Source organism: Acanthopagrus latus, chromosome 2, assembly GCF_904848185.1.
Source record: "Acanthopagrus latus isolate v.2019 chromosome 2, fAcaLat1.1, whole genome shotgun sequence".
NCBI classification, from domain to species: domain Eukaryota; kingdom Metazoa; phylum Chordata; class Actinopteri; order Spariformes; family Sparidae; genus Acanthopagrus; species Acanthopagrus latus.
This window is the reverse complement of record NC_051040.1, coordinates 19003929-19028979: the sequence shown is the minus strand read 5'-3', so window position 1 is coordinate 19028979 and position 25051 is coordinate 19003929. Positions and strand designations below refer to the sequence as shown.

At 40.4% G+C, this 25051-nt stretch overlaps 1 protein-coding gene across 4 annotated transcripts in view; it reads right to left on the bottom strand.

Annotated features, from left to right (window-relative positions):
• The window catches only part of LOC119012137 (SPHK1 interactor, AKAP domain containing), a 130271-nt gene extending 107176 nt beyond the window's left edge, over window positions 1-23095 (bottom strand). For 2 of the 4 annotated variants that reach the window (XM_037085658.1, XM_037085692.1), the window contains exons 1-2: window positions 23016-23095; window positions 21753-21890 (exon numbers count right to left, since the gene is read on the bottom strand). The gene's annotated coding sequence lies outside the window, so the exon portion shown is untranslated. Of the gene's footprint in view, window positions 1-659; window positions 702-21752; window positions 21891-23015 lie in introns of those variants that run through there. The other 2 variants (XM_037085676.1, XM_037085667.1) reach the window with 2 other exon arrangements.
• Window positions 23096-25051: the final 1956 nt, after the last annotated feature.

Below are 25051 nucleotides of genomic sequence, written 5' to 3'. Positions count from 1 at the left end.
ACAATGAGCGACATTCATCAGCTAATGGTAGACCGCCAGTGATAGCAGATGTTCACCAGTCTAGAAGATACATTGTCAAGGCTAGCCAATTAGCAAGCTAACTTTGGTGGATATCTTTCCAACACAATACATAAACGCCTTTGACATATCATCAACGCTGTTCATGTTGTAATATTTGAATGTTATAAACTATAACTCCAACATTTAGCCCCTTTAACTATATTTTCTGACAAACAGATGAAGAGTCAGCTCAGACTGAGGTGAGTTCTGGCCGGTGTACGGCTGTTTGATTTTAACCTCTGACGTCTTTTGAGACCTTCTGCACACATAAAACGTATGTGTGTGCAACAACGTAGGGCTATTCAGTGTAACATATACCGACACAACACTCGAGTCATGCGGCAGCGATGCGAATGAATTCAGACAAAGCAAAGTGTTTTCATATGCTAAATTGAATCACTAGGGCGCAAGGAAGCCAAACAAGAGGAAACAAGTAATTGATCACAAAGACCTTTCATACGCACACACACACATTTCATACACAAGTAAATATCAAAAGGCATATGCACCCACCCACCACCCACGCTATTGTTTACATCCACAGAGGAGGCACATCAAACGGCAACAGGTATTATCACAAGATGGTCAAAAGCACTCACCACGATCTCGAGGATCGATCACATCGCCTCTGTAGAGCAAGGTTCCACTGCTCTCTCTCTCTCTCTTTATAATCGGTATTTTTATTTTTAAAAAAAAAAAAAAACAGTCCCCGCTCTCCCGCTGCTTCTATCGCTACAACCTCTCACTGAGGCTCAGGATAGAGGGTATTTGGCTTGTGTGTGTGTGTGTGTGTGTGTGTGTGTTTGTGTGTGTGGTTGTGTGTCTAATCCCTGCTGAGTAGAGTGGGTGCTAGGCAGCAAATGTTCACTGGAGAGTTAGACACACAAAACAGGGGCTAAATTGGGATTTGTTATGTGGTGGGGACCTGGTTTTATGATGGTGGCTCCAACTGTCCTCGAAGTTAGTTTGATCAAGCTTTAATCAATAGTTACCTTTCACAGGTACATATAGTTGAATAATCGAGTAATACCATACCTTCAGCTCTGTGAAATGCCCGTATGGATTATTTTTTACAACACTACTTTCTTTGTATGTAAGTACAGACTTTCGAGTAATTACTAATTATGAGTAATAACAGCATCACACACATTTAAGAGGCGAATACATGCCCACACATCAGATCAGATCACTCTGTTCTGTGACTGAGCAGAGTAGGTGTTGACTGTCAAGCTATAGACCGTCTAGACGAGTAGTGATTCAGTTTTGTGTTGCCACTTGTGTAAGAAATACTTACCAGCCCACACGAGAAGAATTTGAGTAAAAGTTTGGTGGAATATATGTCAGGCCCACGTTCTGCTTGTGATATCCTGCAGCCTCTGTGAGCCCATGATCATCCGTTTCTAGTCCGAGGACTCAATGCACTTGTGTTAACCAGCACGGTGTCCCTCCTTTAAAAACCAGAGTTGGTGACATTGAACTAGTCTGAATCACTGGTGTATATGCCTGCCATTCTCCTGCCTTTCAAGGAGTTAAGAGTTTTCAGAATCCCCACTGCTACAGGAAATGACAATAACCAATGACCTAGAGGCCTACATGCTGAAAATGTCCACAACACCCGGTTATACTTTCAAAATAAAGCTTGCTGACACAGTTCACATGGTATGACATATCGTGACTTTTGGAATGTTATTAATCTTGGGGTTGGTTAGGTTTAGGCCCAAAACATGTTTGGCTAGGTTTAGGTTTGAACAGGCTGTGTGATACAGACGTTCCTTCATAAGTTGGGTAATGTCAGTTTAAAGTTGTTCTTTCTCATCTATTGTATCTATTGTCAACAAGAATCTCTTGGATTCATCAATGAATTGCCATGGTAAGGGATTTGATTGGCTCAAAAAGTGTGATTAAAATGATGATTGTCAGCTACGTAACAAAATCATCAGCTGCTGTGAATTCAAAACTCCTATATTCTTAGTATGTTTCAAAACATTAGTTTTCCCAACAAGCAAGTAGAGTAGGCCACCACGGTGTCAGATGAACACTGTGATAAAGCGGCTAAGTCAATGTTAACAGAGCTAATCAGGTGTTTATATCATTTCTCTATCCAAAACCGTGCTGTTGATAATCCTTCATCAGCCTCAACACCTGTAAAGAACATCAACATACAGGACATAAACAATAGTTCACTCTTAATAAACACAAAACCTCTCGTGTGCACACTCACATGCAAGTGCACACCATGATGGTTTAAGTAGATTAGTGGTCAACACGATGAGCCCTCAACACGACTAGTCCTTGACACCGAGGCCAGCGGAGCAGAACAGCAAGCCCAAACCTTGTCAACATGCCAAACTCTACTAATGCTGTTAGTGACGTTGGTAACCTACAACCTTACCTTGCTGGAATAATGCAGGAGCATGTATGGGTGGGAACATGACAGTCATACCAAACATCTATCTAAATACACACACGCAGATAAATGCAGACAAGTAGTTAATCTCTTGTTTCTTCACCCACTTTAGGTTTCTTATGGATTTAACTACACGGACAGGATCAGTGATTGAGAGAAATGGATAAAAATGTGTTCGAAAAACCTACATTAATTTTCATTTCAAGTCTATCGTCAGTAAATCTCACCTCTCTGATTGTCAACACCGTTCACCGTTCATGTTTTTCCTTTTTTCGCTATTTTTTAGAGGTTTTTTTTTGGGGGGGGGGGGACAAAGCCCGGAGGCGTCCTGTGACATTTATCAATCACATTCCACAAGAGAGAAGCCAGGAACTGTTTCAACCCTTGTTCAACCAGGTCTGTTGACTAACAGCAAACTGACTGTGAGGGCATTTGCAGTGAGTGAAGTCGGGTCAAACACAAAACCCACAAACAACCCGGGGCTACCCACCACTATCACATATGTTCGGCCTGTGAGCAGCTGGGGGTTCTGGGCATAAGGGAACTCCAGCTGCTGCCTAAAAGCCTGCCCTTAATTTACTTTTTTTTTTTTTACTACTGCAATCAAAACATAGAGTTCTGTTACATTTCCCCTCAAGTTTTCAATATTTTCATTCAAGAGGAGCACGAAAAATTGATTGCAGCAGAATGAGAGTCAGCAGCCGCTACTGCTGATGCTAATTACAGTGTCAGTCGAGCAGAATGTGCTCTACAACTTCAAAGTGTCCAAAAGGAAAAAAAAATACAGGATTTAAATAGTTATTCATTCTGCATGTGCTGCTTGGAGCCTCCTCATCATCATCATGAAGATATGCAGGTATGAATCCTTCATACAGATACATACAGATTTATTCACACAAACACACATCAGACACATCCAGAGGCAAGTAACAAGATAAATGCAGTTCATCTTGCTGTTTTAATGGGACTTTTTCGCGTCTAGCAATAAGGCAAGATTACATTTAAGGTGTAAAAGCTTTATTTTGTACACATACTAAAGAAAACCAAAGATAAGCTGTCTGTTCTTTTTGGTTTAAACGTAAATAAAAAACATTCCTACACTAACGGATAAGTCAGACGATGTAGGAAGTCTTTTCCAGCTGGCTTCCTTGCCGCAAACAAGACATAACTACATGTTTTTACGAGGCTCATTTCAGAGGCTAAATTCTCTGCAGTCCCTTTACAGCACACACAGACGGGAGAAATCAATTGGGCATAAGTGCATCTTGTTGATCCATAAAGTCCTTTTTTGTGTGCTTTAGTTCACCTTGTTGAAAATATTTTGAAAAATCAGTAAGTTATTTTACATTCATTTTAGTACTTTTATCTCAACTATTGGACTCACATCACATCTGTCAAAGAGTGAAAACAAATGTAATTTGAAAATATCATGATAGTTGCTTTGACCTCATTTTTTCAGGTATCTTTAAATGAATAAGGGTAACTAGTTCACTGGCATTTAAAAGCTTTGGTCAAACTATTTGACAGCAGAAGTGTCCTCACAACGTGCTCACAACGTAGATGCCTCTTATAAGTATAAGTTGTTATTGTTGACCTACTTTCTTTATTAACAGAGAGGACAACAGATCATCTTTCCAAAATCTGGCCTCATCTAACAGATATATAGGTTCAGTCAGAGCCCTGTTCTTCCAAAATGATAAGGAGGCTCTTATCTGCAAATGGGAGCATGTGTCAACACAAAGGGTTTGTATATCTGTTATTTCCATTCCATTCAACTTTTATCTCACCAGACAGGTCCATTAAGATTGTTTTGATCTGTAATTGATCCCTTCTCACCAGAGGCGTCTTTATCTCCTTTTTCTTTTATCCAAAGTAAACACGACTTTCTGTCAGTCTGTGGAGAGGAAGCCCCGGACCCAGAACACTCCTCGACCCCATCATCTAGTTAATCTGCTGCAGCCCTTCGCCTGCAGTCTTTTTCTGTTGAGAAACCCTATCAGACATCTGTCTTCTTCTGCCCGGAGGGATAACGTGGACAGGCACACAGGAAAGAAAGTTAAGGGAGCGACAACAGGCGAAACACAGAGAGGAAAGAGAGAGAGCGAGCGAGGGAGGGAGGGAGAAAAGCATGGAGGGAGAGAACTGAATAGATAGGGAGGAGGTGAGGAGCATCAGTAATATAGCAAGGCAGCTGGGCACAAACACACACACACACACACACACACACACACACACGCACACAAAGATATAGTCTAAATTAATCCAGGATTATGCACAGTGCTCAGTAAATTAGTGCAAAGAAGCAAAACGAAAATTAGGAAGACGGTTCGTACACATACGGTGTCTTTCTCTGCAGTCACGCCCTAAATGATCATTCCTGATTCCAGTTAATCAGCACTTTTACCTTGGATTATTTTGCTGATGAAGAATTTTTTTCCTATATCTTTTCAACCAGCGACACCATTTCACGTTAAATGAACAAACACCTCCATGCTATCTCTAATCATCTGAAATGACTAAGCCTTTAAAGGTTGCTGCACGAGGCAACGCAGAAGTGAAAAGTGTCACGTTTGTTTGGTTTTAGAGGTAATGTGTGAAACTAAATGCAACCCACAGAGTACATAATAAAGCAGGCTTTCTTACCGCTTCGTCCACATCACTTTGAATTAATAGCCAGGTCAGTGTCACCATCTGTGTAGCTCTGTTTTTTACTTATCATTAGAGAGGCCATATGTCAGCGGAATAAAATGTTGCCATTTTATGTTCCTGCAAACCGCTGATACATTAGGATTTGTACATGTCATACACATATCTACATTAATACAATATGTGTCCTGTCAGGGAGCAGGGAGGCAGTAGGTCAGTCACAGATAATGTCCTTGTAAATGCTGTGCAACATTCAAGTTTTCTGTATTACATTAAAGGGACAGGATAACTTAGAACAAGGCCATAATATACAACAATTTGAGAACATTTTGCACTACAGCAGAGAGCAAATTGGAACACCCACATACTAAAGGTCGAAGCAGCCACATCAGCCAGTCAAGGAAGAGAGAGAAAGTAATTCCCCAGACTCCCTTTTAAAATCACAAAATTCTGTGAGTGGTTGAGTAAAATAAACTTAGCAAACTCTGGTGAAGCACTATCTCTGAAAAATTCTTAATTATTTGGATCTTCTTGAAAATTCAGGCAAGCATATGTCCAGATTACATCATGCCAACACTTCAGTTCATATGCTCTTTCTCTCTCCCTCTTTTTTCCCCATCAATCAATCAATTGATGGTTTTAATGGTGCTCATTTTAGGGTGTGCTGCAGCCCCCTCAGCTCCCCGAGTTCCCACATCCATGCTGTCACGTTCAGAGCACATGTATATAAGCTGAGACAGTTACAACATTGTAAGCATGAAAACTACTGGATATTTTTGAGAGAACGTCCAGCCATGCTTGTGGCGACAGAAACAGCTAAGCTAAAACATGACCTTTTTTCCTAACCCTAACCCAAGGTTTTTTGTGCCTAAACCTAACCAGATCTTGAGCACAGTGTTGTTACAAAATCAAACGAAAATTCAACGTGAAGTAAATGTAAATCTGCAACATGAAGAAGGTTTCAACACATTTTGGTGACTGGGATGGTGAATTTTCCTAATTTGCAAATTGTTGCAGCTCTCAGAGCCATCAGTGAGACACTTTCACTCAAGACTTTGTATTCTTCACTGCAGCACCACGGTCAACTCATGGCCCATTTGGTTCCAACACCCACAACAACCGCCTTTGCCTCTGATTTACATTCAGTGGCAGCATTAAGGGAGATGGAAACAGCGCACTACAGGTGAAGCTAATTGGACGGATAAATGGGATGGTGACTGGCGAATGGCTCCTGTGTGGGGAAATGAGAAGCGTTACCTTTAGGCTTAACTGTTTGGATGAAGTGAACTAGGAAGGATGTGCTCCTTGGCTTAAAAACTGTCAGGGAAACATGAAGGTCAGAGGACGATCAGTTTTAAAAAGTAGGCTGTTTTTCGTCTTTTCCGACTTCTTTATCTCCACATACGAGCAGCAAATACAGTTGGAGTCACCCGCGGAGCAACAAGGACATGAACCCACATCAGCTTGCCAAATGCCAATTGTGTTTGATGGAGCGCCAGCCAAGCCCCGAAGCAGCGCATTTGGAGATTGAAACTGGGTCTCTGAGGGGGTGGCCGAGTGCTTTTTCTTCTTCAATACATAAGCAACCCTGTTTTTGTTTTTTTTCTGCTAGAAACTCTTATAAAAGAAAGGCACAACACTTGATTCTCTGAGGAACCAGGTAAAAGGTTTGATAAATTGCTTCTTGGTTTTATTTGCTATTATGACAGATGAAAAGTACAAAAAAAACATTAATGACTGAAGAAAATGTGAATGTTTACTCAAATTTCAGCAAAGAAAATGGTTTGCAGGATGTGGCCATGGTGAGAAAAAGACCCAGGGAAGAAAGAAAATGCCAATACAGGGAGACAAAGAGTAAGAGAGAGGGACAGAAATGTGAAACTCTGTAAGTGAGTGGATGGAAGAGACAGGAAGGTACACAAACCAACAGCAAGTCTATGAAAGGAATCGAGGAGAAAGTGTGTGTAACAAAGAGAAAGGTCATGGCCGTAATTGGGGCCATTCATCATGGGACAGTTTTAGGAGTAGGTGTTATGTGCCATCCATCCATTGAGCCGGTGGCTCTCTGAGTGGCTGATGATAAGACTGTCTGGAGCCCGCCAGCCGGCTAACAGCTTCTGTCCATTAAGTGCTGCAGGAAGCTTGAAAAGCTCCTCATACATTCTCACAGTAGTGACAATGTGGCATATGAGCTGTTAGTAAGCAAGGTTACTATGACCGGATGATCATTCTTTATACAGATAGTGTGGAAATCATAGTAATAAAAGCTGTTAGTATGCAACATCAGTATATGTGAGCAGGATCTGACGACAGCATGGACAGAAATGTTAACGGCACAGCATGTAATTTCTGCCGCTAGGGCTTTCTCAGTCGAAAGCAATATCAAAAGACGGAGTTTGATGATGTCATTCTGACCTCAAACTTACAGCAGCTACAGAGCTTAAGGGGTGACATGACGCCATTGACAGGTGACTAAATGAAATGCACCGCTATGCTCACTAAAATTAGATTTCTCCAGCCTTGAACATTGGCAGACACATTTGTACAAGTACACAACCGAACAGAACATAAAAGGCCTCATTGTTTTTAGACATTAAATGCAAAAGGTCACATGTTAAGTACATACTTGAAAAGCTGAAGGTGACAAATGTCAACATTTTTCCCACCAACTAACAACCCTGACAACTTCTGGTAACACTGGCTTTTTACAAAAAAAGATGCTTACTATCTGTACAGCGTTGTACTGTGTCACTGCTAATGCAAACCAAACATTACCTACTGCTGCAGCTTCACAATAAGAGCATTTAATTGGCAAGTGGACTTATTCTAAGCCATTCACAGGACATCCAACATGTTTCCCCAAAAATGCATCAATAGAGAGAAACAACTGTCATTTCTGGCATTTTTTGACAAGAGATCAGTTTGAAATATGTCAGGTAGTAGTTTTATACAGTCTGTGGGAGTAATGGGAGAAGTTGTTAAATTAAGAGTTGTAAGTAGTGTAATTGTTGTAACACTGTGGCAAGGCCTGTCTTATAGTTCTTTAGGAAGCTAAGATTTAATTAAGGATATTTCTTTGGAAAAATTTTTATCAGCAAAAGGGAACTGCAAGGGAAGGTTGAGGTCAAAAACATGAAAAAAAAGTGTCAACATACAATTACAATGTGTGATCTCTCTTTCCATTTCTTTGTAGGAGCTAAAGACTACACTAAAGTGGATGTGAACAGAGTGGGGGGGGGGGGGTTGTGAATGAAGCCCTACAAAAGCCACATCAATCCTCCACCCCTCTTTGGCTCTGCCGAGGATACTGCATTTTCCTCCACCGCAAGTCATATACAGCAAAATAAAAGCCTCTGAAGAGGACAACACCAAATGGCAAATTGATCCAGAGCATTGCTTTGGGGAGAGCTAAAGTGGAAGAGAAGAGGAGGAAAAAAGGGGAAAGGGAAAAGGAGAGAGCAGAGGGCATTAAAAGACATGAAAAGACAGGAGAAAGAGGTGAAAAAAGGGTGAGAGTGGAAAAGAGACAGGCCAGTAGAAGCAAATATCAATTTGTACACACCACTTTAATGTATTCTATGTATGTTTCCGTACAATATTTGCCTGCTGACATATTTTTAAATGAAGTTCTGGCACACTCCTTGTCCGACAGGAATACATTAATCACAAAAATCAACTCTTGCAGGTAGGATTACGAGCGGGGTAGCTCGAATTAATTAGCCCCATAAATTACCACAACGAGAGAAGCAGCGCCAGACCCCTGAGAGCCGATCACCTGCAAGCTGGATGCTGCATCTTGAAAAATGTCACGTGAAAGTCTGCCAAGGGTCCATGCAGTACGTCGTAGTAACGAGTATGCGGACAAAGCTTAAAATGTCTGCATTCGAAACTCATCTGCAGGAACGTCTCGAAATCGTTGACAAGATTGCAAAAATCATGGGTGGAGGATACAGATCTCCCTGTTCACAGACGGACTCTCTCACGTCACAAGACACAATGTGGTAAATAGGAATAGTCGGTGCCAGCTGAGCATGACCGTGGTGTTTGGCCTCAGCTATGGCCCTGAGTGAGTTCATGCATGTCTAGTTGAGGCCTCCACAGTGCAGCGATGTGTCAAACCCTTGAGGAAAGTGTTACAGCTGTATGGTTATTTGATGTAGAGGTCACATTAGACATGTGCAGTAAATCCATTACAGATGAAAACATTCATAGTGTTGGTTTGCATGTTATTCATGCAACTAAATCTCTCAGAAAAATCTCTATGATGTGAAATGTTTGTGATGATGTGTCGACTCCAGCTGCAAGTTCAGTGACGTAACGAATTGAGTTGCCCTTGGACTGTGTAGGACCGCTCTTAACCTTGCTGGCGGCTTTTCCTATGGCGGCTGCAGTTCCAGAGGCTTTTTCACAGCAAGCCCACACTGGTCTCAGTAGAGCCAACCCAATAAAGTCTTATAAAGTGGGCTCAGACAAACCACTGATGTGCACAGCAGGGAGGGCACGACTGCCCTGCTGTTTGTGTCCTTTTAGTTTCTTTTTATATTGAAACATGGAGAGAGCGAAATGCAACAAACTATAAGATAAATTTTATGGTTAAAGGATTAGAGCTATATTTTGTCTAAATGCAGGCTGCCCAGACCCTTAGAAACCACACACAGAAGTTAAAATACACATACAACATACAATACTCCAGGGGAAAATCATTTCAATGTTAAATGTCTATTTCGCACAGAGAGAAGCCATTTCCTTACACCCTTAGATGAGTTAGAATTGGTCTGCAGTGATTACTTTGGCAAATATGACAACATTTTCAATCTCCCCACAGAAATCGAAAACAGTGAAAGCAAACTGGGATGTGGTTTCAAGATCTGATGACTTATGGACTTATATATAAGTGATGGCTCTTTTTTCTTATGACTACACAAGCAACATTTTGCATGATATCTTCACACTGATGTGTCAAGCCACAGTGAACAACCAATGTTACATGCTACAAGTACTGGACCAATCAGATATGTTAAGTACTGCAAGTCCCACACCCAGAACAAAAGCTCCTGTGCATTTGAAAAGTACTCCCCCTGCCCCCTGAGCAGGGATTTGTGGATTGTTGAGAGTTATAATTATTCCCCCAAACTTAATTTAGACCTCATCCTGTGGTGAAAATGTGGCTCAAGTTTAAATTCTACATTCTTGACCATAACCTGATTTAAGAAGTCAGATGTTGAGAACCAAATAATCTGCAATCAGAATTATTTCTCATAAGAGCAATAAAGTAGAATTGTTTAAATAAAACCTTTGCCAGAAACCCTAAAAGGATTAAAGTGCGTGAGACATCCTGTAGGGGCAGGAAAATGTACTGCAACGACCTCAGACAAAAAAGCTGTGTAAGCGTGTAGGCAGATACTAGCAAAGAGTGGGAGAGTAATCAGTTATCACATAATCATTCTATAAACTAAAGGTGGCAAGTTCCTCTATGGACAACAATACTGTAGGTACTTGAGTGCAAGTACAATAAATAAGAAAAACATCCAAGCATCAACATACTCCCACAGTCATTAGGTATCCAGCTGGTAGCGAGGCCGGCCCAGAGACCAAGCTGTGAGTGTGTCAAGACTGTGAATCTCCACACAATGCAGAGAAGACTGCATCAACAATCCAGCAACCAGAGACTCAGAGGAGAAACTGGAGCTTAGTCAGAGCTGCTGTCCTGAATGAAACAAGAATTTTCCAGTGGTTCATTAATAATGCTTAATGGTGTTTCAAACAATGAGAGCAAAGTTTCTTTTTAAGGAGAGTTCTGGCAAAAATGCCAGCTGGAGTTGTGTTTTATGAACACAAAGCTGACATTTACTCAAAAAAAGGAATTGGAAAAGAATGACAAGGCATTGAAATGATGCTGATGAATGGTGATTTAAAGGTCCCATATTAGGAAAAACATGTTTTCTTTGGTGACTACATATATAAACTGATCCTCCCTGAGGACCAGTTTATATAGTCTATAAGGAGTTATTTTCATAGGCCGGCCTTCACTGCGCGGTGATAGGAGGGGGGCGTGTCGTCGCTCAGAGCTAGACAGGCAAATTATTCTGTTGTTGGTTGTAAAAATCAACATCAATGCCTATATTCTGTCCAGGCTACAGAAAAACAGAACTACTTCTTCAAGGGGCCTCTCCTTCTGGGTCCCACTCTGGGTCAAACTAGTATGGTTGAACGACAGCATTTTGGCACATGCTACCGCTAGCACAAATGGCATATTCTCCCTGAGAGGGGCGTGTAGCAGGCAAGGCAGGCGTTGACAGATGGAGCTCACAAGCATTTAAAGATGCAGGCACAGAAACAGCCTGCTCTAAGTAGAGCTCACTTGAGCGACTTTTAGACAGCTGAAATTCAGGACCACGGATGGGATTGGGGAAATGTATTTCGAATACAGTGTGGTTGGAGCTCTGACAGCTGTGTGAAATTGATGAAAAACAGTATAATATGGGACCTTTAAAGAAAGAAAGGAGGAAAAAAACTATTTATTGACAAAAACTAAGGTAATGTTTATGCCACAGTGTAAAACTACCCAAATTAATTTTTTAACACAAACACGTCACACAGACAGTGCTGATTGATCTCAGACAGAACTAAAACTTTCTTGTGCAGGTGCACTGTCACCTTTCCATGACCCCATACACAACTTTCAAAGATCAAAGTCCAAACTGTTTCAGACACAACCATCAAGGCCCTGATTTCCAATCTGGTAATCAATTCATCATTGCAGCTCTACATCTTTGCTTATCATGCATCAACATTTGCTAATCAGAACTGGAAAGGTTTTTACAGTTAAGGATATTGGGGATGTCGCTAGTGTTGCAGGTATGTTTGGAAACAATCAAAAGTACTGGAGAAAAACTAAAGTGCAGCTTAGGAGTTAACATGCAGAATCATGAAAACCTGGGAAAACCTCTATTGAATCACTGCATTCCTCATTTTCTGTCATCTCTCTACTTTCCTCTAATAAGTCTGTGTTAATACATCAAGCAATTATTGAGATATTTTACAGGATACGTGATAAATCTGACCAGCTGGTGGTGCTACAGGAAAAATCAGAGGGTCACCAAAGCCACTATGATTTATCCTCTGGGGAGCATGAATGGCTGTACCAAATCTCACTTCCATCCAGTAGTTGTTGAGATATTTAAGTCTGGACTAAACTCATAGACCCACAATCTGACAATCATCACCATTCCTGGAGCAATGTCAGTAGAAGTAGGTTAAAACGGCACCAATACATGCATCCTATAAAAAGCCTGGTATGGCTTCTAACTCTAGTAGCATTAAGGCAACATGTCCATCTTCATCCATTAACATGAACACAGCCAGTGTATTTGCACCTTACAAAAGAAAAAGACAAGTGATAGAGCATTGTTTTTTCAGTTTCTGGCAGATGAAGCGGTAGCAAGAGGCCTGGCAGACAACTGATGACAGAGTCTAACTTTGTGTAAGCAAGAGTGTTTTCTCAGCACTCAAGTGAGCAAATAGTCTCAGTACAGTGAGTAAATCCTGACAAGTGGACGACTTCAGCTACATGACCAAACTGTGAGAAAGCAGCCAGCAGAATTTCTGTGACGATCTTTTGCTTTGCCACAAAAATGCATGATTGTAATTTTAAATTTATGAATCTAACACATCACTGATAAACATTTTGGTGTGAATGTGCAAACTTTGTTATCAACAGTGTGTATCAGCAAACCAACTCCCAGGGAACAGGTTTATTTTATGAATGCAGAACATGTACCAAGATTAAATATGGTGTCTGGGCTCTGACCCCTCAAGCAAACCCCAAGTCTCAACACAGCAGAGATTGGGGAATAGTAATCATCTCCCCCCTCAAAATCACATTAGATATAGAGCACAACACCAGCAATAATGTGAAAACTACTATGTGATGGTCAGGCCACTGCTTCCATGTGGTCATTTACAGAAAAGACACCTCTAGCCATCATGGGGAATATGATATCAGGAGGACTGAGATGTTAAAAAAAAAAAAGAAGAAAACTATCCATGCAATCCAGCAGATAGATACAAGGCAACTGCATATAAATACTTAAAATTAATGGCTGGGAGCAGATCATGTCTTCTTATGACATGTTACACAGCATTATGAGCACATGATCATCAGTACGTGGGGTTTTTTTTCTGAGGCTGCTTGTTAAATAGATTTTCCAATGAAGAACAGTCAATATGCATGTTAGCACAAGTAGCAGATATTTACCTTGCTCGTGTACGGTACTGGTCTCAAGCACCTCATCTGTGAACAAATCCTTTAAGAGACAAATAACCAAATTGCCAACGTGTAGCCAACGGCCAAAACAACAACACATAAATAAAGAAGGACTAATATAATATGGAAGGTAGTGGTGTAGAACATTGACATTTAGAGAAAACCAAAATCTGCTCAGGCACAGATTTGCGGCTGAGGACATCACAGTAATGGTGAAAAGCCGATCCACCTTCTTAAAAGTTCAGCTAAAGCTCAGTTATACCTGAACCGAATGCCGCCTTGAATAACCTCCTCACACTAAGCTTTCAGCTCTGTCTCTGTCACATAACTCGGTGTTTTTTCATAAGTTACTATACTTTTCTTATGCGAGTGGAGTTTGACGAAAGAATGGGTACCTGGGGCGGCAAACTCTGTCGGGAATCAGTTGTGATTTGTGGCACTGAGAGTCAACAGGAGAGAGGCGGCGGTGGTGGAGGGGTGGCAAGGGGTGATGGAGCAAGCTCGTTACGAGATGAGGAATCTGCCCTGAAGGATTGTTGTACTTCATTAACCCTTCAGCTCAGGTCTCTCTCTTTCTCTTGCATTCTCTCTGTCAGTTTTCTGTCTTCCTCTGTCTCTACCTCCCTGTGCCCCTCCAGCTCTCCACCTCTCTCTCTCTCTCTCAAACCATGTGGGTGACCGGCCTGTCAGAGGGCTAACTGCACCACTCAGCTGGAAAATGAATGGCTTTTCATGTGTAGTATCCACTGTGTTCAGCAGGGTATTGCACCTATGGCACTAACAACAGCCTTAACAGACAGAATCCTGCAGACAGTGAAGAGTCCACCTATATATTTATTGTATGGATGGTATAATACTGTGTGTATATACGCAACATTATAACAGTCTTGATGTTTTTCTTCCATGGGTAGTGAGAACATTAAATCAAATTCATCAGTGTAGCTTGTTTTCAGGGAAATATATCATCTAGCAAGTCTTGCACCAGCAGGCTATGTAACTATGTTCAGAGGCAGCAAAATTGCACAAAAAGACAATGTAAAGGCTCAAAAACGCAAACTTCTGAGGCTGAGTTTGCAGCAGGTGCTTCTCACACTACCTAGCTTACAGCTAATGTAAAGATGTTGGGCTATATTGACCTAACAAAGGTCAAAGGCAGATAAACAAAGACAGCACGAACTGTCAAATCACACAAATATGCTCAACTTTATGTACGCTCATATCTTTATGGAGGTTCGTCACGTTTAAGTCCCACATGTTTCACATGCAATCCATTTCTGCATTGCATTTAAAAAAAACAAACATAAACTAATGATTTTTTTTCTTCCAGAATCACCTCTGGTTTGGATTAAATAAATCCTCAATTCAATGAGGAAGATGTGGTATGATATGTGATATGCTGGCTCTAGGCCTACAAGCCTTTTTAATCCACTGCTGATGTCTGACTCGCTCTCGCTCTCAAATGTTACCTTTAACATAATAAACTTTAGAATATAGCCCATGGCACCACCATGGCTGCTAGCATGGCTTTGGTTTACTTCTTATTTTTGCAATCCAAACGTTGGCTTTCTGATCAGGTTGTCTCACAGATCCTTGTACACTTGTGTATTTGTGTGTTTAGCCTGTTCAAACCCTGTACGATACAGAGGATAAAATAAAGTTAGGTTGTAACAGTGTAACAGCTTTACGTTTGTATTGCCTGGGGAACATCGCCACAGACGGTGTCAACATTTTAACTTTCTGAGAAAAAAGGATTTTAAATGCTGTTCATCTGATGTGACCTGATGTAAATTTCATGGGTCAGCTGTGCTTCTCTTACTCCCACATGTGATGCTGTATATTAAATCAACCAACAAACCTCTCCATTTATTAGCTGTTTTATGAATGCTTACCTTATGCTCTTATGTAAAGTAGCTCTATGCTCCAAGCTTTTTCAGTGTGTCTCCTTATCACCAAGGCATACCAATCTTTTCATTATTGGCTAGCAGGTATATTAGGTTTCTCGCTGGTCTATCATCGAGGATGAGTGAGTGGCTTTTGACACCTAGACACTGAAGACTGCAGGCACATCAGGCCCTTTAGAGTCCGACTTTCTGAAGATAGCAAGACTGTGCTCAAGTGCATGCATTTTGAATTTGTGACTGTGCGTACGAGATTGATAGAGTGAAACGGAAGGAGAGGATGTGAGTGATTTTTTTGCAGCTAGTGTTTTTCCTCCCCAGACGTGAGTCACAATCCATCAACTCCTCCATTTTTTACTCTTATCAAGGACCTCACAGGGCAAAGAATATAAGCCTAGCTCCCGGTACAGTAGCTTTGGTAGAGAGTTGGTGCACAAAACCACTACGCATTAGAAATAAACAGGGTTCTTTTTTTTTTTCCCCCAGATTCAAAGTGCATGTGAGGGCAATAGCAGCCTGAGGTTACTGTGAAAAAAGTACTTCACCTGCTCATTTACATTCTCAGCTATCAAATTTTCAGCAAATTCATATTTAGAGGCTGTAATCATTTTATTGTTTTGGTAATAAACATCTGTTTTACAGCCAAGCGTTAAATTACGTTCAATTATGTTGTAGTTGGAATATTGTAGATCACAAGCGGCAGTCTGATCAAGTGCACCCCTGTGGCTTAATGACGTTTATTGATGAAAGTATCTCTGAATTACTCACTCAAATGTCTGGTGTGCAGTTGTGTGCTCGGGATGTTTGCGGGGCAGGGGCTGAAAAAAATAAAAAGGGCACCAGCTGCATGCAGTGGGGCACCAGGGCACAGAAAATGTGTTGATGTATTTATAGTGAAGAAAGGGCACTTAACCAGGTTTTGTCCACTGGAGGGGCACAATCATTATCATAATTTATCTACCACAGGGGCATCCAAGGGGACAATTTTGCTGCATATTTCTCCAACATGGGGGCACCAGAGGGGGAATCAGTGCTGGTGTGTAGGATTTAGTGGCTGATAGCAGTGTGCTTGCAGACTGCAACTAGCTGAACACCCGACGTCTCAACCTCCCATAGAGTGGCCAACATAAAAATGCCCAGGTGTGGCAACATGGCGGACTCCATGGAAGAGGACCTGCTCCTTCTGTCAATATAAAAGGCTAATTCAAAAAAATAATATTAGTGTATATTTTGTGTCTGACAATACATCTCCCCAGTTCATCCAACGAACTGGATGTTTAACATCACCAGAAGGGGCTGATGGTAATCTGAGATCCTAGATCAGTCAAGCAGCTGTTAGAGGCCTTGTGAAGCAGTTTAACTTTAACTTTCAGTTGTTGGCTTACCTCAGGGACAAAAAGTAAAAGTGTACAGATGCGCTTTTCTGAACATAACATACTAACATATTTCTCCCTGTATTGTATTGGTACATTACTTAAATATTTCAGGGAAAGGGTCATGGAGGGAAAGATGACCGTGCTGTGGCTTTAAAATAAAAAAATCAGTGACTGCATGCAACAAATATATCATCAAAAACATGTTTGCAATTCAGCCAGAAAGCCAGCTGCCACTCTTTGAACAAATCACAAAGCATCAACTGGGCTTTGTATCATTGCCTCTTCACCGGCTTTGACTCCTGATTCAAATAGTCACCCTCAGGTGATATTTGATATTCAAGGTGACTTTGAATGGCCTCAGTGAGTTGGTTTGTGGTTTACAGAGCCTTTGCTAAAACTAATAGCTCACTGAGGGAGATACAAACAACCATCAATGAGGCAGAGATGATAAATAATACATACAAAAAGTGATGACTGATGCCAGTCATAGCTGTAAAATCCTGAGAAACTAATGATGTACATGAAGTGACTGTCAAGCTAACTGTTTACATATACAAAATGTTTTGTTGTTTTTTCACTTAAAAAACTAAACACAATATTATTCGTGCTAAGCCATTGACATGTTTAATGTACATCCCACTATTATTCCCACTTACATGAAGCCAAGCTTAAGTAGAATAGCTGGAAAGCATTATTATGGATCCCATTGCTTTCCCAGAATGTAAAATTGTACCAGACGCCCTCATCCAGCCCACATACCCCATGGAATGATGGCACTTGGGCAATCCACTCCTGTTTACCACATCTGAGCCACAAGCATGCAATAGCATGGCCACATATCAGCCAAGAGTCAACTGAATAACCAAAAGACATCTGAACATGCTATGGTCTGCTTGAAGCAGGTGCCCAAATGCCATCATACCATGCTTTATGTGGGCTGGATGAATGCATGGGGTGTTGGCAAGATCTGAGCCGTAACAATTTCACTTTTTGGGTTTCTTGCGAGACCTACTGGACTCTGCCTCTGACTGGTTTGGGTCCACTGTTTTCAATTGAGGAAAACCTAAACCAGCTTTGTGGTTCTGGTACTCCATGCTAAATACATCCATCGCTCAGCCTGGTCGCTGCCCTATGGTCACCCGCCGAGTCCAGAGACACTCTAGTAGCGAAGAGCAGCCCAGGAGGATAAGTAACCCCAAAATGAGCTGCAGAGCACAGGGGAGGAGGCCGAAGAGGTCGGTTTGTTTACTTGGAACCCCGCTGCACATTATTTACCAAAAAATAGACATAACCAGAGGTACACTTTGAGTCAACAGTTTCAGTCAAGCAAGGCAGAGTTTTTGTTAATGTTCTAAAGCAGATTAGTTGTTAAAGGACTTTAAAAAAAAAAGGGATACACTATCCTTTTTAGTGATCAGACTTTCTCTACATAATTGAGGGTAACTGCCTTAAATCCATTTGTCACATTTGCTCAGTGTGAGCCAGACAATGAACAAAATGTAATGCTTTCAGTAAGCCTGCATTAAGTTTTAAAGATCACATTGGAAACATTAGTAGGTCCATGTGTGAGGTGCCATATCGTAAAACACAGTGGTTGGACAACATTAAACTCTGGTTTGTTGACGCTGCCCTGTGTGACACTGCTAATAGAGCCAGCTCAAAATGGAGCCAGCACACTGGTAGGGAACTCATTTCACAGTCACAACGTGTTTGTATTTTCATGCATCAAAAATTACCAACAGCCCAGTAGTTTCACATATGTTATATCGCACAGCTTCACTGTAGACCTTGTGATGCTGCAGTGCATACACGAATATATTCATTGATGTCAACGATATATGTATCATTGTAACTGTATTATTAGTAAACTCTGTAAACGGACCATTTATGTGACCTTAATATTGATTGAATCATGTTGACAATAAAAGGTTGCTCACATCCACCTGTCATCTAGACATGCCGTTTCCTAACCCATGGATCTTTCTATCTATATGTTTTGCTGTCTTCCTCCATCCCACCATCCCCTGAGGACACGGGCATCAGAGACTTTTATCAGACGCTCTTTCCTTCAACAACATCGCCACCGTTCGAACACAGGCCAACCATCTGCTTTGGCCTCTGAACTCCCTGGCCTTGTTGTTTGCTCCCAAGAGGCCCGTAATGAACACAGAGGGTAGGCGAGGAAATGTCAGAGCACTGATGGGGAATTGTGATGTAATCACAGAGAAAGGTCAGATGGAGGGAGGCGGGAGGAAGAAATCCAATATTATTAAATAAGTGTCAACCAAAGTAAAACCAAGGACAGGATCACACAGATATTCTAGTTTAAGGTTATGTGAATGAATTTAAAAATTTCAACCACACATCTGCACACCCCACATCTTTTCTGCCATCGACAGTGGCTCATTTAGAGAGCCAACGTTTGTATTTATTACTACAGAATGCAACGAAATATATATTTACCGAGATTAGTTTCATTTCTATAAATTCATCTGACAATCAAGTGTTGGATAACAATTTATGAAAATGTGCTTATATTTTTAAAATATAAAAAGTTGTAAATTTCAGTTTAAAGGAGGGGTACAACATTTTGGGAATGCATGTTATGTTTTCGCTTTCTTACTGATAGTTAAATGAGAACATCAGTATTACAAGCTACAGTCACTAGGTGCTTAGCTTAGCTTATTTTAGCATAACAACTAAAAATAGCAGGACACAGCCAGCTGGGCTCTTCAGGAGGTTTGATTAGCATCCAGCTGGTAACAGGCAGCTAGTTTGACTCTGTCCAAAGGAATAGAAGAAAAAAAAGCCTTGGAGTGCCTTTGAAGCTCACAAATGCCTTGGTCACACTACATGACTTTCAAAGTCATTAGATCTCTGAGCTTTTCACACCACACAACTTTTTGCCTTGTAATTGGGAGGCGTGTCACACATTACAACATCACACACAGGAGATGTGACACTAAAATGATGCGGTCCAAGCAGTCTTTGTTTGCATGCCGATTGGTAGCGATAAAAAAGGAAGGAAAAGAAAAGAATATGAGTGAGGGATGCATTAGGATGCACAGGCAAAAGGATTATTTTTGCACAGAAAATGTACAACTGCCTGTTCGTATTGTGATTCAGCAAGGATGACACAGTTACAAAGCTTTAGCTTGTCTTTAAACAGTTGACACACACCATTTGTCCTTAACAGGAGCACACACCAATTTGCCTCTGACCTGGGGCTTTTTGTCAGCAATTCTCCGTCAGGAACTGGACAACTAGTGAGCAGATGAGACTTAGTGTTCAGTGTGATGATGTTTTATGTCCCCTTCTGTAGTATAATTTAGCCACTTGTTTGCAACTCCATTTTTAAGACACACAAGTCTTTTATAATGAAATTGTGGGACAGTAGATGATATATTTTATGTTGTAGAAAAAAGCATGAAAATAACCTTTGCCTGTGGGAACCACAGACATTACTTCAGGCAGTTAACCGAAAACCCATTAAAAAAACTCAATGACTTTCAGACTAGTGAAGTGAAAGTGCAAATGTGCCGACTGATTTTTCATTACTGCACCATTCTAAAGTTTCATATTCAGCATACAAACATGACAGCATCAATCGTCTCCCAGTAGGAAATGTGATGGTCCCCTGGTTTATTCTTTTGTTTCTTTGTCCAGCTGTTAAATGAAACCAAACCGTGCTTATTGAGTATCATGTCATTGCACATTTAATCTCAATCTCAATACCTCCATGCAAAAATATGCATGTATAAATTAAAGATTTATGTGACAGCCTTTTTGAAGGAGATGCATCCAACTTCTGAGTTGCATCACAAACAAGACCTCTGCTGCTAAACACCGGGCAGTGGCTCAACTGTTTTCCGATCAAGAGCTCTGGATTAGCTCCCCTTGAAGCCATGGAAGCTTCTCATTACCACCAGAGGTGAAGCTGGCTTCCCTTTCTGATGGGAGATTTGTCTTTGCCTGTATACTTTAAATTATCCACATGGACATGTCATTATTATTCATGAGAAATGAGAAATGTCCACTCCGTTCAAGTGCTACCTCTGTATTTTCCTGTCATCGGCTGCTTCCCTGAAGCAGTTTCCATGCCTTATTTATTCATGCGTTGAGCGAGCTGCGATGCCTGGAGATGAGTCCAAGGACAATGTCTCATTAAATAGTCATATGTGATGTCAAAAAGAACAACTGCAACTGGTCAAGGACATGCACTGTTTCAGGACTTAAATCTAACAATACAATGTGTTCATCCATGACAGAGGTGTAAGAGGTGTGAAATGGTGTATTTGAGTGCACACGTGTTGGTAGTTATATATGGACTTAACACAGCGTCCTGACCTAGTTGGAGGTATTTGGCTGAACCACAGTGGGTCTGCTGTTACTGATCTTTATGAAAACTTTTATCCACCACCCGTTTCAGCATACAGCAGCACAGTGCTTCATAATATTAATGTTTGTAATCATCAACTGGAATATGTGTACCGTGCAGCACGTCCACATCAGAAAAACAACCACATACTGTAGGTTATTTTATGAAAAGAAATGCAACAACCCAAATTTACGTTTCTCGTTCAGCGGTGTCCTCTCGTGGCTGAAGTAACAACAATAATGGCAGCAAAGGAGTCAGGTGTCAGAAGTCAGAAGTCAGGGGAAGTAGTATTAAGAGCAACAGTCCATGAAGGGAGGAGGTCGGGGAAGAATGTCTGGTTAAACAAGAGCAGGACTCCACTCCTAATGTCCCATGTGTAACCAAAAGTCGAGTACATAATGTTACCTATGTAACACAATTTAAGAAATGTATTTTATGAAGGTATGTTTGTGAATAAAGTTAGATAAGTATCATGGTAATTTCAACCAAACTCACTATATTGTCCTGAACCTAACTAACAAACTGCTGCTGTGCTGCAACTGTCACCTTGTTTTAGGAACCATTGGCAATCAACCTATTAAGTATTTTAGGTATGAAGCGGTGATGGCATAATGCAGAGAAAATCATTAAAGAATTCCAATAACACACATGCAAATATGGACACAACACAGACACACACACACACACACACACACACACACACACACACACACACACACACCTTTCAGATTGTCCATTAGTAGCACCTGGAGCCCTCCCTTGCCTCTCCAGGAACAGAGCTGTTGTGGGATGTGACATGTTGACAGGAAAGTCAAGATAACCCAGACGGGGGACGGTCCTGGAACCACTTAGTCACATGCTGCAGAAACACACACACACACACACACACACACACACACACACACACACACACGTCCTTGAATAAGGATAAAGACAACTAACAAGGTGTTTGGTTACAGACCAACAAAATGTCCTTTCTGCTGACAGTTAATAGAAACAGTCTCCTGACCTCCTTTCCAACTTTTCAATACCAAGGTAATTTGTAACTAAAACGTGAAATTTGGTACTGTGATGAAGATTTTGGCAAGGATCTCTAGCTCCTGGGCTCAGCAGACCCACATAAATCTTTCCAAGCAAACACTGATGACTGAGAATACTGCAGCTCTTGACTTCAGAGCGGATGGGATGCTTGGGATAACCAGCAACCAGCGAGGTTGATTAAGTGATGCGAAGTGTTCTGCTGGAGGTTGATTTAGCTGTTCTGGTATGGAAGGAGTGACCAGAGAAATTTTCTAGGAATTCATGTTGATAGTAAGAGACGAGGCTGAGGTCAACTGAAGGACTAATGTGAGTTCAGTTCGACAACTAAAAAAACGATGACTCCAGTTGATTACACTTTGTTTTAGAGGTAAGACATGATGTTAAGGGCTGAAATTACTATTATTATTATTATTATTATTATTATTATTATTATTATTATTATTATTATTATTATTATTATTATTATTATGAGCAGACAGGTAAATATATTTGCATTTCTCACTTTCTCTTTGACAAAGAGTCAAAGCCACCTGTTAATTACACATGAAAAGGCCTATGAATAAACATAAAATTAAATTAGAATAGGAATTTTAAAAAAAATATGTGCATATATGCACTTGTCTCTGCATTTGTTATAGTCCTTTTTTCTTAAGTTTCTTGAGCAGGTGCTTCATCAACTGACAAATGCATTAGCATTTAACTACACACACACTTGCAGCATTATACTCTGTATCTTAAATGCACAAAATATGCATCATACTGATTAATTAATCATGACATGAGGACAGAGTTAAGCTAGCTGCTTCTTAACAGCAAACAAGCTAGAAATAAAAAACATTAAACAAAATGTTTCCAAAACACTAATAATTTGGTATGCATGTCCGTAAAATACACAAAAAACAACATACTAAAAAATTCTAAAGCATTAACAATAATTTCGTACCTGAAAAGGGGTAAATATCAGCAAGACACAAGGCCTCCTCTCCGGCAGTTTCATAGACAACCTGTCGTCGCGGCTTAGAGCTCCCCCTTCCGGCCTCTGCAGGTATGACCAATCAATCACAAGCATCGTCTCTCAAAAGGCTAAACAGGTAGATATCAGATTAGTTTATCTTGACAGGTATGTTTACACCTTTTCAAAGTGTTTTTCACCTCGTTTATAACTGTTTTATTCTCTTTTAAATGACTTTATTTTTACTGAAACTGATTGTAATGACTTTCAACTGCCTTATCAAATTATATGAAATCATATCGACTGGGTACTTAAACATACACACACAATAGGCACAGAATAACAATATCTCTATCTGAAAACAACACATTTGAAGACTGAATGAGGATGAACAAACTTTCTGTTTTAATACACATATACACACATATTTTACATAAATACACACAGCAGCAGATATGTCCGTACATTAACTCATGGCATGAACACATGTACACATAAGCATATATAACCACATGCACATACTCCCCAACAGTTATGTCTTTATTGATATATAAAGCTACAAGAGTTTCATATGTGCATCCCTTCAATCTTTATCAACTTCCAATGTAAATTTTAAATTGATTAGATTAAAGATAAGGGGGGTAAACTCATAATCATTAAGTAAAACATTTTATCAAACTTATTAAACAATTTCTTGATAGTTAAACTGTTAATTACTTTACAGAGTCTCTACTTCTGAAAACACACCCAATGCAATTTTAAGGCCCCTTCAGGGAAAATAGACACAGCTAATGAAAATACTAAATCAATACTTTGAAATTAATGAAATTAATCAATGTCATCACATGTATTTGCTTTGCCTCCATTCAGTGAAATTAGCCCTTATTTGTGTAATATTCTACACAATACACACTAGAGAATATATCATTGCATGATATGCATAAGTTAGAAGGTATTTTGGTGTCAAAAGCAACGGACTTAAACTTTCAAACAAGCATTCAAAAAGTGATATAAGTTTTTCAATAAATATAATATAGTATATGAGCTGAAGCCTTGTGTAACACTGACCAGCAGAAAAAAAAAACCCTCTACAGTTTGATTTAGTGTGTCAGATGTCTCAGGCTGAAGTGTGATTATCACTTCATTGTGGCTGAGGAGGATGCTGTCTAAGTTGGTTAAGTGTCTCTCTGTCACTGGCTCTGTTCTTGAATATCAAGTGCCGTGACTTCAGCAGAGGCTTTGACAGTTCGGTGCCCCAAAACATGCACAAAATCTTTATCACCACTCTGTCAACTTAGATAGATAACATACACCAACATATGACCGATCAAATCATTATGAATGATGTTGTTTCTCACTACATGTTTGTCAAATTCTTCGAGTCGCTTTAGGAGCACAAATAGTCAAAAGGAAAAAAAAAATAAAAATGATTTTTGATTATTATTTTTCACAGCGTGCAGCCTGACTGTTCACCTGTAGCCCTCCTCTGACAGCAAGTGTACACCTCTCCATCATGTTTCAAACTCTGGCTCAATCTAAATCTGCTTTTACCACAGTGGGCTTCGCTTCTCAAAACAGAGTAGTGTATTTATTTACTGGAAGTGGTCATATATTGTTTCTTTAAAAGGTAAATCCCTGGACATGTCAAACCAAGCTGATAGCACGAAGCACGTTCTTCTTAGCCGGATGGATTGCAGTAATATAAGCCTCAGTCCAGAGACTGCAGTTCTCTACTAAATCATCTTTCTGTGAGGTGATGCCATGCTTTGTATCACTGACCTGTGAATGTTCACAATGTGCGGAGCTCTAACAAGAACTTCTGCTTCCTGAGGCAGCTAATAAATCAGGCTGCAGAATTTTCTGCACAATAATGATGCTTTTTCTCTGCCAATGCCACACAACTTAATTTCCTCATTTTGGAAAGGAGTTTCATTAGCTAACCATAATACAAAAACACAGGTTAAATGATGCTCTCACTGATATATGAGCCAGACAAAACAGGAACAGCAAAGAAAAGATGCCTAATG